This window comes from Chenopodium album, chromosome 19 (genome assembly GCF_948465745.1).
Source record: "Chenopodium album chromosome 19, dcCheAlbu1.1, whole genome shotgun sequence".
NCBI classification, from domain to species: domain Eukaryota; kingdom Viridiplantae; phylum Streptophyta; class Magnoliopsida; order Caryophyllales; family Amaranthaceae; genus Chenopodium; species Chenopodium album.
In genome coordinates this window covers 17690639-17709832 of record NC_137852.1, presented here as the reverse complement: position 1 = coordinate 17709832, position 19194 = coordinate 17690639, and the positions used below count along the sequence as shown (strand labels likewise).

Genomic DNA, 19194 nt, shown 5'->3' with positions numbered 1-19194 from the left:
TTCCTTGTCCCTAATCGTGTCCCTAATCGTATGTGTCAATTCCCACTTCCTATGAGTGCTAAGCATATTCACACCATGCTTTTACGTAGGCGCACTTCGATCGACGCCTACACATACCAACCCCGTTTACCTGAATATCCCCTTTCAGGGCATGAAAGTCATCGTCGTCGATTTCAATCGACTTGGTTTGATAAGTTCCCAGATTGGTTAGAATACTCTCCTTCAAAAGATGATGCATTTTGTCTTCCCTGTTATTTGTTTGCTGAACCAAATGCTCGTATAAAAGTATTTACTACAACTGGTTTCAGATATTGGAAAAGGTAAATGAGGGTAAGCAATGTGCTTTCCTTTCTCACATTGGAACAAATCCTTGCTCAACACACAAAAATGCAGTTCAGTGTTATAGGACACTCCCAAAACAAAAAGGGCATATTCCAAATGTTTTAAACAAACAAAGTGAGAGGTAGATTAAATCAAATCGATTGCGATTGAAAGCCTCTATTGATATTCTTCGCTTGTTAACCTTGCAAGCTTGTCCTTTAAGGGGTCATGATGAATCAAAGAATTCAGAAAATCAAGGAAACTATCTTGAGTTCAGGAAATTGTTGGTATCATAAAATAAAGAGGATGCTAGAGCAATAAGACAAACTCCCTACAATTCCAAATATATTGCTCCTTCGATTCAAAAAAAAAAAAATTTGACCGTGTCACGGTACAGTGCACCGTCTGACGGGATACCGTACCGTGGCACGGGAATGTTGACCGTGACACGGTGGATTTTTCAAAAAAAAAAAAAAAAAATTACCGTGTCACGGTAAAGTGCACCGTCTGACGGGGTACCGTACCGTGGAACGGGAATGTTGACCGTGACACGGTGGATTTTTTTTTTTTTTTAAAAAAAAAAAAAAAAAAATTTGACCGTGTCACGGTACAGTGCACCGTCTGACGGGGTACCGTACCGTGGAACGGGAATGTTGACCGTGACACGGTGGATTTTTCAAAAAAAAAAAAAATTGACCGTGTCACGGTACAGTGCACCGTCTGACGGGGTACCGTACCGTGACACGGTGGATTTTCCAAAAAAAAAAAAAACAAGAAGAAAACGTCAGTCAAGTTTTCCGTGTTAATTTGGTCCCCGTATCAGTCATTTTGGTTATTGTTCACATGTCTAACCATACGATCATACCATGAGTCTTATAACATCACTTAGTCACTCACGAGTCAAGTATAGTCCACACACTTTCTCTATGTCCCGACTTGAGTCGTGCACCATGTCGTTTATGATCGTATACTAGGTTCATGCACCCCCATTTTCGTCATAAAAAAATGAGTGGAGTTTTCTCACCTGTTTTCAAATGTCTTTTTCCTTCCTTTCCTATCTTGAGCAATGAGCTGAGTCAAACAATTAAGTGATTTTATTTCATTTCACAGCACTTGGTCAAGAAGCAGGGGTAGACTGTTACGGTTTGAGTCGCTACCTCACCAACCTCTTATACCTAAGAGGCGTACAAGAAAACCACCACAAGCATCCCCACGAAATCCATCTCCCATTTACTTTCAACCAATGGCCACTAAGGAAGATATGGAGAATATGAACCAGGCCATCGAAAGGTTGTCTATTATGATGGAAGCACTCACTACCAGGGTTCTCACGGTAGAGCAAAACAATCAAAGCAATGTCACTGTAGCTGCAATAGACAAGATCAGAGAACAGATGAGTAAGATCTCTGAAGAGTTTACCTATGCCGAGCAACCTGCCACTTCTCTGAACATAAGGGATAGGCTTCCTGAGAAATTTTCCACCGCTGACATTCCCAAGTTCAAGCCTACTGATAACCCGATGTTTCATTTGAAGGCTTTTTCTACAACCATGGCTCTTAAGGGATTGGACGTAACACTCTTCCCTACAGTGTTCCTTCTCTCCTTAGAACATGCTTGCCAACATTGGTTTTATTCCCTAGATGCCAAGTGTACTGCGACTTGGCAAGATGTCACCGACAGTTTTATGAACCGTTACAAGTGTAACATTCAAAGTAAAACTTCTGAACGAGAACTCTCTATTCTCAAACAGAAAGAGAATGAAGGCTTCACTGCTTACCTGAATAGGTGGAGGGAAACAGCTGCACTCTTGGTAGATCCTCCCAAAGAAAAAGAGATGATTCGCCTCTTCATCCAAAATCTAACTCACAAGTACAAGCAACATCTCAAATTTCTTCCGTTGAACACTTTTGAAGCTGTATATGACATTGGCATCAATATCGAGGACGAGCTAATAAAGACTGATGGTAGTAACAATAACAACACTTGGAAAAACAAGAAGAACGACCTTCCTTCTTCTTCGTCTTCTAAGCAGGAAAATACTACCAACAGTATAAGCCAAGTTGATCTCAATGAAGTATTAGCTCTTGATGCTCCATTGCCCAAGAAAAGGAGAACCTACACTCCTTTAGGAATGACTTATGATGCACCTATTGGGCCATTTCCAGAGCCCAAACCTGAAGAAAGGAGCGCCAAATGGAACCCCAATGCCCATTGCAAGTTCCATCAAGGAAGGGGTCACTCTACCGAACAATGCTGGAATTTGAAGGATGCTATTTAGGATCTTGTTGATGCCAACAAACTTCCAGTCCCTCCAGGTGGTAAAAAGTGACAAGCAGCAATGAAGACAAGGCGCGCGACGAGCTCCTCGTGCAAGATTTCATGATTTTTTCCCTTTCCCCCCTTTTAAGTCTAGCATAGATTTCCCATCCTAAGTTTAGTGTTTAGATTCCCTTTTTCTATAATTTGATATTTTTGTTATCTTATTCACCATTTCCATCAATAAAATGAGCATTATTTCTTTATATCTCGATCATAGCAATTCTCATTTTTAAAAAAGAAAAATTGCCGAATTAAACACAAGGTACACCCATGATTTGAGGCACCTTTGCAACCCATTCATTCCTTTAAAACATTTTCAAACACTCATTCCATTTCTTCGTCAACCACTTTGAGCCTCGTCTAACGATTGACCTTATTTATTCAACCCACATTCACTTAACCCAGGGATGGAAAGATGTGCAATTTGTGTAACAGTAAGAAAGCAAGTTCAAATAATAAAAAATAAAATAAATAATAAAAAAATAAAAAAAACAATGTCTAAAGGCAAGTGTTCCAATGTCTTCGATATGAACACGTCTCAAATTGCGTCTCTCATCGAGTGCTTGGTACCGTGCCTGAGAAACATGAATGCTAAGTGAGTGATGAACCGCATGATCTGAGATTGCCTACATTGATTCAAAAGAACGAAAAAAAAGGAAGAGAAAGAAAAGAATTTCAAAGCAAAAAATATGTGAAAAATAAAACTTGCAAATTCAAAGTTTTCAAATACACAATTACACATCTCGGGGGGGTTTCTCTCGGGTCTTGAGCCTTTTATCCCTTTCTTCCTTAAACCATCAACTTAACCACATTACAACCCTTGAAAGACCTCTTTGAGGTGTACATACACTTGTGCAAAGTTCGGTTGGAGCTACGTTCGGTCTGATTCCTAACGGATACGTAGGCAACCTCGCATTGAGGTGCGGCCACATTCATATTCATATCTATGCATGATTGAGTCAAAGAATATACAATGCTTATCCCTTACCATTTAGAGCTAGACTTGGGGGCTTGAACCCACATCACGTAGCTTACCCAGCCCAACAAGAGTCATCATGTTTGACTCTTCTCGCATCTATTTCCATCACCACAACCTTTGCAGCCAACCTTAGTATCACTTTCACACACTTCACTCACACATACATATCCATATCATCCTTCCCTTTAAGAACCCTCTATCATGAAATCTTGTTTCAACACTGCGCATGTCACCATTTTTCAAGACAGCATTCATCAGAAAAAACATTGTATACTTGCTTAGCTTCCTGACCTGAGCAATATTCATTGTTTCATGCATCGCATAATGTGCTGAGTTACATTTATATATCTATGATTTTTAATCATACAAAGCATATCGTGCTTAGCTCCTTGACTTAAGCAACGTTCATTATGCAATAATCACTTTGTCTATATACATGCTTAGCTTCTAGACCTTAGTGACGTTCAAGATCGTTTCTTACACCATATATGATGCTTAGCTCCATAACCTAAATTCATTCATCTATCGTGTCACATGATGTAATTGTCCTTAGCCTCCTGGCCAAAGAGCATGCATCATGCATAAACTGTTTTCAAGACAAGCAATTCAATTCATACGATTCATTTTGTCTTGCTTAAGGAGGAAGTTCAAAACTTCTTCCCCTGTTTCATTATTTTTTTGTTGGGGAAGTTCAAAAACTTTTTCAAAATTTTCTCATCGAGGGAAGTTCAAAAATAAAATCTTTTTCATGTCTTTCTTTTGAAGGGAGAAAGTCGGTACCCTCCACTCATGACAAAAATGACGGAAAATTTTTTCTTTTGCATTTTCGGTTGCTTGTGTCTGTGCACACACACTCAAACTATACACACACTCACAAGTCATACACATGTCATGTCATGTCAAGTAAAATTTTGTCAAGTCAATCATAGTCTATACGAGTCCCTTGGCAAATTTTATTTCTCAGGTCTTAACTACAGCCCGCGTCCGGGGACAAGCGGACCATGTACAGCCCACGTCCGGGGACAAGCGGACCATCCACAGCCCACGTCCGGGGACAAGCGGACCATCCACAGCCCACGTCCGGGGACAAGCGGACCATCGACAGCCCACGTCCGGGGACAAGCGGACCATCCACAGCCCACGTCCGGGGACAAGCGGACCATCTACATCCCACGTCCGGGGACAAGCGGACCAACTCAGCCCAGGTTCGGGGACAAGCGAACCTTCTACAAGCCCACGTACGGGGACAATCGAACCTTCATCATTTTAGTGATCATCTCCCAAGCGAAGACGATTCACGGCGCAAGGTTCTCGATACACAGAGACTTGCAATTTCATCATCAGACAAGTTTTTCCTCAAGCATGGAAAATTGTCATCTATCGACTTTCCTCAAGCATGGAAAGTATCTCAACCGGCGGGTTTCTTCAAGCATAGAAAACCGCCAAAATCATCTGTCGGCTTTCCTCAAGCATGGAAAGTATTATCGGTGGATTTCTTCAAGCATAGAAAACCGCCAAAATCATCTGTCGATTTTCCTCAAGCATGGAAAATGTTCTCCGGTAGATTTCTTCAAGCATAGAAAGCTACCAAATTCATCAGTCGGCTTTCCTCAGGCATGGAAAGCATTTCAGCGAAACATAATCCGATGGATTCCTTCAAGCATAGGAAGCTGCCAAACTCATTTGTCACCGATACACTGGTGTCAGATACGTATTCTATCCCTTTACTCTTTTATCTGTGGAACTAATATTTTTTTGCAGGTATCGGCGTATACAGAGTGATTTAGGATCGCAGAACGTCTTAAATCATTCTCCGTCCCACTCGACTAATTTGACTATCGTTTCGAAACTTACGTTTCTACAAACTCAGTCAAAGTGGGGGCTTCTGTAGACACCTAAAAATGTCTCCCAAAACCAAACCCGATGATGAACAACCTTTCACCGCTATTATTGGTCGGGTTCAGTATTTAATCCCGAGAGTGCTTAAAAATCATATTTAATTAAATTCGTATTTCTGAATAGTCCATGGATCAGTCTTGGTGTTTGGTAAAAGCATAGTTTTAATTTCAGCCCAAAACCCTTTTTTCATTTTATTGTTTTATTATTTATTTTTGGCCCAAACCTTTTGTTTATTTCTTTTATTTATTTTCTTAATTTAGCCCAATTTTAATAAATCAGAAAATGGCCCGAAATTATCAATCGGCACCTAAAATGCTGAATGAAATTAGGGTTAAAAATGAATTTAGACGGAAAAAAGGACAAAAACTGTCCCGTGTCACGGCAAGAAATCCCGCGCCACGGGAATCTTTACCGTCTGACGGCAAAGAATCCCGTGTCACGGGAGACCTGATGTGACACGGGTACAGTATGTGTCCCTTCCGCGTAAACCCTAACGCGTTTTCTTCCCCCGTTTGTTTAAAAGTATCCCGCGTCACTCAAAAGAGTACCGTGTCACGGGATTCTCTCCCGTCTGACGGTGGAGTTTACCGTGTCACGGTACACTTTGCCATGTCACGTGATACTGTTTTAGGGTTTCTGTCATTTTAGGGTTCCGTGTGTTCCCTCAGCACATTTTTCTATAAATAATCCCTCATTTCTGATGTACGGGGCATCAAATAATTCTCTCATTTCTCTTCTATGCTCTAGCCTAAACACTAGCTTACCCTTCTCTCTTTCAAAACACCTTCCTTAAGCACTCCAAGGAGTCCGTACTTTACCCGGGGTTCTATCCTTAAACCACGACGTGAAAGGTAGAACTGTTTGAGGGTTTGGCCCCAAATCAATTCTCATTTAATTTAATTTAATTTAATTCCATTTAAATTATTGTTTAATTATTTTCCTTGAAGTTACTAACGCGTTTATTGTTTTTATAGTAGCAAGCAAACAAAATCAAAGTAAGGAATCATGTTCCTTTTATTCCTATTATTTTTCTAACGGTTTTATATTGTTGGATTTGTTGCTATATGATGAGTGACATTTATGGCACTCATTTGGTCCCTTTTTGGATGAATTTCATTCCATTTTATTACTCCTTTCTTTAGTTTTCCTTAGTTTTATTCTTATTTTCTTCATTTTATGCTTTTTGTAGTTAGTTTCTCTATTTTGTGCATTTTCTAGTTTTCTTGTTATTTTTCCCTTTTATTTGCTTTTTCTCCTTTGTTTGTAGGTTGTGATTGATTGTCCAAGGATTCCCGAGCTTCCTCTCCATGATCTTTCATTGTTTTCATGCCTAAAGCTTGTGCAAGAAGTTTCAAGTCAAAGGGGGGAATCAAAGGGGCATGCTTCAAGGCCTTGTATATGCCTTTCTCATGGCTCATTTTCTTCAAGATTTCCAAGGAAGTTTATGCCTACTTTGTCCTCCATCATCATCATCTAGGATGTGTGCACCCCATGAGCTAGGACGAAGAGAAGAAGAGGAGGTTGCCAGTTTGTGCGAGCGCACATGGGGAGTGTGCGGCCGCACATATGTCGTGTGCGGCCGCACACCTGGTGCGTGCGGGCGCACCATTCTGGGTGTGTCCCGTGCGCACTTCTCTCTCTCCTCCGAGCGCCCGCACCTGCGTGGGTCTATTCTTTGGCGTCAAAACCGACCTTATCCTTTGTATATATAGTTAATTCCTTCTATTTTTGGGAAGAAAGTAATAATAGAATTAGATCATATTCTTAGCTTAGTTGAGAGCTTCTCTCTCTAGATTTAGGGGTTAGTTTTAGGAGTAGATTTTAGAGAGAGAAAGTGAAGAATTTCAATGGTGATTGAGAGATTGAAGATCCAATGGTGACAATTGTATTGGAGATCTACTCTATTATCAATGAGCATTTCTAAACTCTATCTCATTTATTATTCTTTGTTTTGTTTGTTGATTTTGATTGTTGTTTGGTTAGGGATTTGTTGAAGCTTGTATTATGTAATGGATTGATGTAGATTGGGGATTTTGATGGAGTTGATGATGTGATTAAATTGGTTAATTGATTGTGTGCATGTGTGTGTTTGATTTAGGCTTGATCACCCTAGTTATTCACACTAGATTGCATTGTAAGTTCACATTGATACGGACCATTGATTTGTGGCTTGCATTTACACGATTGAGGTGTCTTGTGATGTTTCCTAGCTAGAGTTTATCGTAGTTGATGCTAGTTAGACCTCTAGGAGAATAGCTTGACATGCTCTTTTGGTTGCATAATTAATCTTCCCTCACATTGCTTGACTTAGTAAACTTCCTAAACCAATTTGCTTTGTTCATTGCTAATATAAGTGAATCCTAATCCCTAGCATTTTATTTGTTTGATTTCCTTGTCTTAGTAGTTGTTAGTATACTCTTTTATCTCTTGTCTTCGACCTAGCTTAGGCATATAATTGAAAGCACTTAGACATTACCGTTCCTTTGGGTTCGACCCTTGACTTACCTCTATACTTGTATTTAGGTTTGTTGAGTGTTTATAAATTTTGTTTGACTTAGGAGGATTAGTCCAACGACCTAATTTTCCCACGTCAAAATGGCGCCGTTGCCGGGGAATGGTGTTTTGTATGCATGTTGTTGTTGAGTCTATTCCACTCTATTTGCAAAATACAAAAAGATTTTACATTTAGGCTACACTTGTAGCCGTGCTACTAATATTGTCTTTGAGTTTTGTGTGTGTAGATCCCAAGTCATGGGAGGTAGTTCAAGAGTTACCTTGAAGGAGCTTATTGTGCCCGGGGCTTATAGGTATGAGAGCGCCATAGCTCCACCTATATCACCGGAGAATGACTTTGAAATAAAGCCGGCAATGATCACTCTTATTGAGAGGAGACAATATGGTGGGGCGAAGAACGAGAGCCCATTGAACCATCTTAAGGAGTTTGAAAAATATTGTAACACAATCAAGATTAATGGAGTGTCTCAAGAATTCATCCGCCTTAAGTTGTTCCCTTTCTCCCTCATAGGAAGATCTTTGGAATGGCTAGATAAAGAGATGAAGCCCAATTCATTGAAAACTTGGGATGATGTCACCAAAGCTTTCTTGTTCCGTTTCTATCCTCAAAAGAAAACGGCGGAGGCAAGAGCTTTGATTCAAGGGTTCAAGCAAAAGCCTAATGAAAGCCTTTATGAAGCATGGGAAAGATTCAAATATTATCAAAGGGAGTGTCCACACCATGGGATTCCTACCTATCAAATCATACATATCTTTTATGGTGGGTTGAGTTCTCATGGGAGAGCAAGTTTGGATGCCAGAGCCGGAGGCCCAATCATGAACAAGACGGAAGAAGAAGTGGTTGATGCTATTGATGAAGTAGCTCGTCATTATATGAATTGGCAAGAAGTGGAAAGAGAACCAACAAGCAAGGGTTACTCGATCGAACCACTTAGTGTAATTAATGATTTGACCACTTTGATTGCGGATTTAGGGAAAGAAGTTATGTCTCTCAAGGAAAAGCTTGAGAAGCCTCCTTCCCAAGCTCCAATTCTTCCCTCCCAAATTAAGAGGAGAGGTACATCTTCTCACTCTAACTCCAATCTTTCAACTTGTCGCATGATTGTGGAATGTTGGCCATGTCAATTATGTGGAATGAATGATCACAATGCTTCTATGTGCCCAAATGTTTCTTGTAGTGAATGTGATGGAAGTGAAATGGAACACATGAATTATGTCAATAATCATGCTTGTGAACCTAGAAATGATGTTCAAAGGAATATTGGAAATAGGAATTATCATATGAATCATGATGATTATAACCAAAATGGAGGTTATAGAAATCATGATTGCCAAGAGATTCATGGTAACTATAACCATCATGGTTATAATGGTCATGGTCATGGCTATAGACATGGGGATCATAACCAAGGTTATGATAACTATGGTCAACAAAGGAGCCAAAATGAAACTAGGGGTAATTGGAATAATCAAGCTAGGGGATATTTTCAAGCAAGTTTTCAAGATGGTTCCCCAATTGATTTAGTTCCAAATGCTAAAATTTTAAATGATAATTCCCATGACCAATCATTTTCTTCTAGAGAATTTTTGGAAAGTGTCATTGAGAAACAAGCCAAGACTTTGGAAATGTGTATGGTTTTGAATGAAGAGAAGTTTAATTACATGTTGGCTTATAACAAAGATTTGAGTGAAAAACTTTCTCAATTGACTAGTATATTCAAGGAATATGCACACTCTTCTTCTTTGACTCCACCTAGCTTAGATTCTAGGAACCCTATGGATGCCATTGTTACTAGAAGTGGTAAGGTCCTTGAGGGAGGTGTGCCTAAGAAGAGTGTTGCTAATGAGAGAACTAGTAAGAATTCCATTGAAATTGAAGGTGATGAATGCCCCTTGAGCGAAAATGTTGGTGAGGAACAAGTAGAGAAGGTGATAGAGAAAGAGAGAGAGGTTTGCAAACAAAGGCTCCCCTATCCTCAAAGATATAATAGATATAAGTTGGATGAGCAATTTGGGAAATTTGTAGAGATGCTTAAGCAACTTCATTTAACTCTTCCTTTCACCGATGTTGTTGAACAAATGCCAAATTATGCTAAGTTCCTTAAGGAGATTTTGAGTGGAAAAAGGACTTGTGATGTGGTGGAGACCATTAGCCTTACCGAGCATTGTAGTGCAATCATCATGAATAAGATGCCCCCCTAAGTTGAAGGATCCCGGAAATTTTTCCATCCCTTGTGCTATCAACAAGACCCAAATTGATAATGCCTTATGTGATTTAGGAGCTAGTGTTAGCCTTATGCCATATTCGGTTTATCAAAGATTAGGTCTAGGAGAACTTCTACCTTCAAAGATTACCTTGCAATTAGCCGATAGGTCAATCAAGATTCCTAAGGGAAAGGTAGAAGATGTGCCTTTAAGGGTTGGAAAATTTGTTATTCCGGTTGATTTTGTAGTGTTGGACATGGATGAAGATGCTACAATACCTATCATCTTAGGTAGACCTTTCCTTGCTACATCGGGGGCTATGATAGATGTGAAAAGTGCTAAGATATCTCTTAAGATAGGAGAGGAAGTAATTGAATTTGATTTGAATGAAGGAATGAAATATCCTTCCTCTTCTTTAGAAAATTGCATGAGAGTTGAAGTGCTTGACAATATTGTGAATTCCATGCATGAGCACTTGCTCACATCTAACGATCCTCTTGAGTGTGTCTTGTTGAACAAGGAAAAGATAGGTATCTCAACCAAGGAAGAGCAATTGTATGAAAATTTGCTTAATGAAGGCGATATAGGGAGTGGAGAAGAAACTTGCATGGGGATATCAAGTCAAGATGCTTTGCAAGTGGCCTCAACCAAAGAAGGTAAAGGTGTTCCCATGGTAGAGCTAAAACCTCTACCATCACACCTTAGGTATGAATTCTTAGGCCCTAATTCTACATATCCCGTTATTGTTAGTGCATCCTTGAGTGAGAGCCAAGCTCAAGCGTTATGTGGTGTTTTGAGAAAGCACCAAGGTGCTTTGGAGTACACAATTGATGATCTTAAAGGCATAAGCCCCGCCTTGTGTACACACCACATAATACTTGAGGAAGGCACCCTTCCTTATATTGAACGACAAAGGAAACTACATCCCCAAATGGGAGAAGTAGTCAAGAAAGAGATCACCAAGCTTTTGGATGCGGGAATTATATTCCCCATTTCAAGCTCAAGGTGGGTCTCTCCCGTGCATGTCGTTCCTAAAAAGGGGGGTATGACCGTAGTTGAGAATGAGAAAGGTGAGCTCATTCCAACTAGAACGGTCACCGGTTGGAGGATGTGTATAGACTATAGACGTCTAAACACATCAACAAAAAAGGATCATTTCCCTCTCCCTTTTATTGACCAAATGCTTGAAAGGTTGACTAGGCACAAATTCTATTGCTTTCTTGATGGATATTCGGGATTCTTTCAAATTCCTATTCACTCCGAGGATCAAGAAAAGACAACCTTCACATGCCCCTATGGTACCTTTGCATATAGAAGAATGCCCTTTGGATTGTGTAACGCTCCGGCGACCTTTCAAAGGTGCATGATGAGCATTTTTGGGGACATGCTTGAAGAGGAAATGGAAGTCTTCATGGATGATTTTTCCGTGGGAGGTGTTTCATTTGAGGATTGCCTCAAAAATCTTGAAAGATGCCTAGAGAGATGTGAAAAGGTCAACTTGGTGCTTAATTGGGAAAAATGCCACTTCATGGTGGAAGAAGGGATTGTTCTAGGCCATAAAATTTCCAATAAAGGCATCGAGGTTGACAAGGCTAAGATTGAGGTAATAGAGAAGTTGCCTCCCCCGGTCAATGTGAAAGGGGTAAGATCATTTTTGGGTCATGCCGGATTTTATAGAAGGTTTATCAAATATTTTTCTCTTATTGCTAAGCCCTTAAATGATCTTCTCCAAAAGATGTTGATTTTGTCTTTAATGATGCTTGCTTGGAAGCTTTTAATAAATTGAAGAAAGCTTTGACTTCTACTCCTATTGTCCAAGCCCCTAGATGGGATTTGCCATTTGAGCTCATGTGTGATGCAAGTGATACAGCTATAGGAGGTGTGTTGGGTCAAAGAATTGACAAGAAGCTCCATGTCATCTATTATATGTCAAAGACTCTCAATGGTGCTCAAAGAAATTACACAACAACGGAAAAGGAATTCTTGGCTATTGTTCATTCTTTTGAGAAATTCCGTTGTTACTTGTTGGGGTCTAAGACTATAGTTTTCACCGATCATGCGGCTTTGAAGTATCTCTTTGGGAAAAAAGAATCCAAACCGAGGTTAATTCGTTGGGTCCTTGAGCTTCAATCTTTTGATCTTGAGATCCGAGATAAAAAAGGTGCTGAAAATGTTGTTGCGGATCATTTGTCTAGACTTGAAGATTTTCAAGTTCAAGACGATGGGTCTCCTATAGAGGACCGGATGTTGGATGATTCTTTGTATGTTATCAATATGAAGGAGCTCCCTTGGTTTGCCGATTTGGTGAATTTTCTTGCTTGTTGGGAGTTCCCTCTTTCTTTTTCCAACAATCAAAAGAGAAAGCTTAAGAGAGAAGCAAGGCACTATGTATGGGATGAACCAATCTTGTACAAAAGAGGTGTGGATGGATTGTTGCGCCGATGTGTGCCAAATGAGGAAATACCAAATGTTTTGAAGATGTGCCACTCGGATCCTAGTGGTGGTCATATGGGTGTTTCAAGAACGGCCTCTAAGGTGCTTCAATGTGGATTATGGTGGCCTAACCTCTTTAAGAATGCTTGGGAATATGTCAAAAGTTGTGATCAATGCCAAAGGACCGGGAATATTTCGAGGAGGAATGAGATGCCCCAACAACCAATACTTGAATTGGAGATATTTGATGTTTGGGGTATAGATTTTATGGGTCCTTTTCCATCTTCTTATGGGAATCAATATATCCTTGTTGCCGTTGATTATGTGTCAAAGTGGGTGGAAGCCATTGCTTCTCCCACTAATGACCATAAAGTGGTGATGAAATTGTTCAAAAAGATAATATTCCCTAGGTTTGGCATCCCCAAAGCGGTTATAAGTGACAATGGCTCGCATTTTGTGCACTACGCTTTCCGGAAGATGTTGAAGAAGCATGGAGTGAACCAACGATTCGGGCTTCCTTATCATCCTCAAACTAATGGGCAAGTTGAGGTATCTAATCGTCAAATTAAGTTAATTCTTGAGAAGACGGTTGCAAGGAGTAGGAAAGATTGGGCAAATAAGCTTGATGATGCTCTATGGGCATATAGAACGGCTTTCAAAACTCCTATTAGTACCACTCCTTATCTCTTGGTTTATGGGAAATCTTGTCACCTTCCGGTTGAGCTTGAGCACCGTACTCATTGGGCTATTAAAAAGATCAATTTTGATTTGGCTAGTGCGGGTGAGCAACGTTGGTTAGATCTTCATGAGTTAGAAGAGCTTCGGTTGGATGCTTATGATTGTGCTAGCTTGTATAAAGCTAGAACTAAGGAGGTGCATGATAAGCTCATTGAGAAGAAAGAGTTTGTTCCGAGGGATAAGGTGCTTCTTTTCAATTCCAAAATGAGGCTTTTTCCCGGAAAATTGATGTCTCGTTGGACCGGCCCTTTTGTTGTTCAAGAGGTGTTTTCAAATGGTTCTATCGAAATTTCTCCCTTGGATTTTTCAAGAACTTTTAAGGTTAACGGACATAGACTAAAGAGGTATTATGATGGAGTGTTCGTGGGGGTCATTCATGACATGACTCTCTATGATCCGCCTTGAAAGAGGTGGAGGATGTCTAGCTTAAGACTCTAAATTAAGCGCTTCACGGGAGGCAACCCGTGCTTTCTAACTTTTTCTTTCTTTTTCTTTTGGTTTTTCTTTGGGTTTTGATGATGTTTTTTGTGATCTAATTTTGTTGTGTTTGATGTTGTAGGATGGTTTGAGTCGAATTCCAACAATTTTGATGCCAACTTTGAGGTAAACTTGTCCCAATTCTTAAGTTGGAAAGGTGGGTAAGAATGGAGAATGGTAAATACTTGTGTTTATTTTCATGATTTCAAGTTTTTCTTTCTCCAATATGAAGTGTAGCTACTGCCTATGTGGTTCCTCATGACCATCATGGGGTGTGCGCACATGATGAGGGAGGAAGAAAATCGGGAAAAAGAGCCCAGTTTTTGTGCGCCCGCACACCAGCACTGTGCGACCGCACACGAGCACTGTGCGGGCGCACATCTCTCTTGTGCGGCCGCACATTGCTGGGTGTACGTGGGGTGGTTTTCCCTCCTCTCTTAAGCCCGATTTTTCCTTCTCTCTCTCTCCTATTTCATTCTACTTCCTCCTTAAGTCTATTGTGGTTGCTCATAGTTGCTCTCCATTCTCCTCATAATATTTTTCATTTTTCCTCATCAAAATTTTCCATAATTCTCATTACTTTGCTCCCCAAGTCTTCATTATACATCCTTAAAGGTAATTTTCTCACTCCTAGTTTGAAAATTTTAGGTACTTTTTAATTGAAACTTGTTGGTATGATTGTTGGAGATGTTTATGTGTAGTGGTGTTTTTCTTGCTTATTTGTTGTGATTTTCAATCAATTGAAAGTATAATTGCATGTTTTATGTGATAAAGTTTCAATTTTCATATCTCATGAGCATTTGAGCATGACTAGTACTACCCTCTTACTCTCCACCATTACTACCACTTGTTTTTATGATGATGATTATGGAATTGTTGATGATGGTTTTGTGAAATCTAATTATGATGATGATATTACTTGAGCATTTTCGAATTTTGGCATGAACCTTGTTGGATTTTCATATGTTTAGTTTTAGGGTGTTTTGTTGATGTTGATGGTGATAATGGAGAAAGTGGTTGTTGGTAGTATGGTATATAGTTTCTTTTGTTAATTGTGAATTGAGGTAATACTTGTGTCAATTGTGATGCTTTGATTATGCATTATTCATCTCTATTGAACTTTTGCTTAACTCATGTCATATTGTCCTTTTATTTTTCCCCATGTACATGATTAATTTTTGGCACACCATTACTACTATTGAAATCATTTTCTTTGTGCTTTATCTTATAGATGGGTGGTTCAAGACAAGCTAAGCGCGCAAAGGTTACAAATTCGAGGAAGACAATTGATCCACCTTCTTCCATCAAAGAAACTTATGGCATCAAGTTCACGGTTCAAGAGCATTGGGATAGATTTGAGAGTCTTTCTTCACGGAAATTGTATTCTACAAGATTCTATGATCGAGACACCACTACTCTTCTTGGGATAGACGACGATGTGCGGATGTTAGCTCGAAATTTGGGTCTTGAGCAATTCATTGACCTTAATGCTCCCACCTATGCAAGGCTCACCTATGAATTCCTATCTACGCTCGAAGTGCAAGAGGATGGTGACGATAATGAATGTCCAACACTTACCTTCCAAGTATTCAATGAAGACTATTCTATTCCCCTTTCATTCCTAAACAAGATGTTTAACTTTCCGGAGCCTATTGATGGCAAGCCTTTGATTTATCCGGCCTATGAAGCTCTCCATCGCAACCATAGGTATGATGAGAATGATTGGTGGGATGATATTTCTATTGAGGATACTTATTGTGCCCAAACTTCCAAATCGGCCTCTATAGTCCATGGAGCGTTGCGCTACTTTAGCCGCATACTTACTTATGCATTTTTCTCCAAGGAATCTCTTGGAGCTATATCTCAAGAGCAATTAAGTTGGCTATGGTTGGCTCATCGATATAGGGATGATATGTTGGAGGACTTTGATGTAATTGATTTTGCTAGGCATTTGCTCGACCGCTTCATCGATATTCGTGACGGTTTCTTTCTCTCGGGAAGCATTCAAATTGGGGGTATGATCACCCTCATCGTGCTATCGCTTAACAAAAAATATGCTTCCATGATTGGAGATCTTGTGGAGATTAAGGATCCTAGAGAGAAGTCTCCGTCTTGTTTGTTGGGCACGTTTGCCTTAATCAATCAAAAGTTCATTGAGCGCACTATCATGGACGATTTGTTTATTTGGAAGGTGTCTCGGACAACCGATTGGTGCCTCATTCCCTACGTAGGGTCGATGGTGAGAGACAAGAGTTCGCCCTATCCTTGGAAGCCGCCCAAGAGAGATATTCCGGTTTCTTTTCGTCGGGTTTCCATGCCTTCTTCGGGTAATGCTCTTCCAAAGTCTAAGGCCTCTTCATCTAAGGGAGGTATCCTTCAAACTTCTTCTCCTACTCCTCTTCCTCCTTCATCCCCTCCCTTGCATGATTTATCTAGCTTGCATGCCAAGATTGATGCCCTTTCTATTGCATTGTCTTCTTCTTCTATGGGGAATACTTGTTTTGTGGGTGGTTATGATTATCATGCTAGGAGGGTGTATGACTTTCATGTTTCTAGAGGGGATATTGAGCCTTATATGAATTATCCATATCTCCCGGTCCAAGAGGGCCCTGTCGCACAGTGGGAGCCTTTTGACAAGGCGGTGGGGCCCCGTCTTTGCTATCCCTACTGGGAGGGCCCGCATATGGCGCATAGTGCCATTCATGGGACCTCTAAAGGGGATTACGATTACAGGAGGCCGGGAGGATGTGACTGGACTTATGATCCAGCAAACCCTGCTCCTTTCCCTTCCCCTGAGACTGAGGGGAGATGGGGTCGTTCAGGGCCCCCTGTCTTGGATGACTGGTCTGACTATTTTGCTGCTGATGCCCTTAGGAGGTTAGGTAAGGCTAAAGGGAAGGAAGTTGTTTCGTCAGGTGGGGGGAGTACTAGTTCTACCCCCTACTTTAGTGCCGAGTGAGCCATTTTGGCTACCCCCTCCTGTGCTTAGTGTTTGCCCTATGGTTGGGTTTAGCTTGGGGGAGGGGTGGCTCATTTCTAGCTTGGGGGAGTTGGTTTAGGTTGGTTATGGTTTGCATGGTTCTCCTCCTTGTTAGTGGTTTACTTCGCATTTTTCCTTCTTAGCCTCTATGTCCTCTGTCTGCTCTGATGTCTCTGTGATATTTTATCTGCTGTTTCTTTGATGATGACTCGCTCTGTTCTTTATCTATCTGCTCTGCTATTACTCTGATGATTCTTGTTGCTGATGATGTTTCCTGATGTTTCACTATCTCTGATATATATTTTTCATTTCCTGTCGTTATGCTGCCGAATTTTCGGCTGTTTTCATTTGGAAGTTACTAACAATTTTCCTTGTATATAGATTCTTTTATTCTTTTTTTTTTCTCACTTGGTCTTTGGTCAAAGCTTTTGTTTATGGAATGCAACGAGGTGGCTTCTACTTACTTCGTTTATTTTTGCTAAGCTTGGAGCCGGTGAGATCTTTCTTATTTTTCTCTTTATTTTTCTTGGTTGCATAGAATAGGTTTAGTTTAGGGGATGTTGAATGGTTCGAGGATGAATGCTTGTTAACACGTAATGTGTTTGGGATCGATGACAATGATGTCATTCGATCACTTGTCTGTCGATTGGGATTCTTATGTGTTTAACTTGCATTCTAGTGCTTTCATGTTATCTCTCCTATTTTCCTTTTCTATGTTCCATTACTTCGCTTTTATTTTCTTTTATTTTCTCCTTCTTTTATTTCCTTTCTTTTTCTTTGTGGTATAATTTTGAGGCTTTAATTTTCACTTTTCTTTTGAATTGGACCTTGTACATTGGACTTTGTCTTTTGCATGATTTTCTTCCTAGGTTGTAAAGGTATGCACGGTTTGAGACTATGTTTGGTTGACTCTAGGATAGTGTATGCTAGGGTAGTTGGTTTGAACTAGAGGGATCATGAAGTCGGATTCTACTTGTTTGTGGCACGTTGGTAGTTGCTTCCCATAGTTGATTTGACACCATTAGTGAGTTTTTGCCACATCCTTGTGAGGTTACTTGTTTTTCTAGCCTTCAACATTCTTTGATTGAGCGGCGTGGATCCTTGACTATGCATACCTAATCTAATAAATCTTGATGTATGATTCTCAAACACGAGACCGAACTATCTAGGAAGGACAAAGGCACATTTTTCGGGGTGGTATCTTCATTTTTGTTATACTTTGCTATTTTCTCTATTTTTGGGTTTACATTTGCCTTCTTGTAACCATTTGAGCCTTATACCTTCTTTTCAAGCCACATCTTTAGTTCTTTGGCCTTTTGTTTCATTTTTCTTTCTTTTCTTGGTTTTTGGTGAAGCAATTGATCATACTTGATGGAGTTTGTGGTGGAGAAGTTGATATGTTTGGTTCTTATGAAAACATGTTTGTGTTTTGAATTCTTTGTGAATAATGGCAAATGAGTATGAGTAAAAGCCGTCCTACATTATAAAGGGCATGGACATATAATAAGTGCAAAAGTTGAAAAAGCCGTCCAAAGTTACAAGAGGCGAGGACAAAGCACTATCTTTATAAAAAAAAAGAGAAAAAAAAAGTGAAAAATGAAAAATTCAAAAATATTTTGATGTGAGTTTTCTCCCTTTTTGCGCATTGAGGACAATGCTCCATTTAAGCTTGGGGGGAGGCGTTCTCACGCTTTTTGTATATATTTTTGTGAGTATAGCTTCGAGTAAGCTGGGGGGTGTTGTTTTTGTTTGGTGACAACTTAGTCTTGGTGTAAAGATATGCGCAATCTTTGCTTCACTATTAGGAAAACCACCAAATTTTTAAATTTTAGCCTACCTTCACCCTTTATGCCTTACGTTACAACCTTGGGGAAAGACCTTTTGACCTAGATAGTTGAGTCACTATTCGAGGGAGGGCATCATGGGTCATTGCCTAAGGAAAGGGGATGCATAGTCAAGATGTCGAGTAGCCTTAAAATATTTCTTTTCCGGTTCCTTCGAGGAATCATTGGGATACTCACTAAAGGAAGATTTGAGACTAGTGGGAAGAACGCGGTAAGATTGTTTGGGATGAAAGTGAATTGTGATAACTAGTTCCTATGCCTAGCATACCCTATGTTTCAATCAACCTTGGATATCTTGAAACGTGCATACCTTAACTACTTGAGAAAGATTGTCATTCATTTGCTTTATAGTCTTTATGTTGATTCATTTCGTAAAGGTTTGTTTTTCTTTCTTTTTCTTCTATGGTTTGCCTCATTGATGATTGGTGGAGAGTTATGGGTCAAACTCTTAGGATACCCTTACGAGACCTCACTCGTCCTCATAG

At 40.0% G+C, this 19194-nt stretch overlaps 1 non-coding gene across 1 annotated transcript; it reads right to left on the bottom strand.

Moving 5' to 3' along the window:
* Positions 1-8654: 8654 nt before the first annotated feature.
* Positions 8655-8760, bottom strand: LOC145596227 (small nucleolar RNA R71). Its single transcript, XR_014103096.1, has one exon. It is a non-coding gene; the product is annotated as a small nucleolar RNA R71 (small nucleolar RNA).
* Between the last annotated feature and the right edge of the window lie 10434 nt (positions 8761-19194).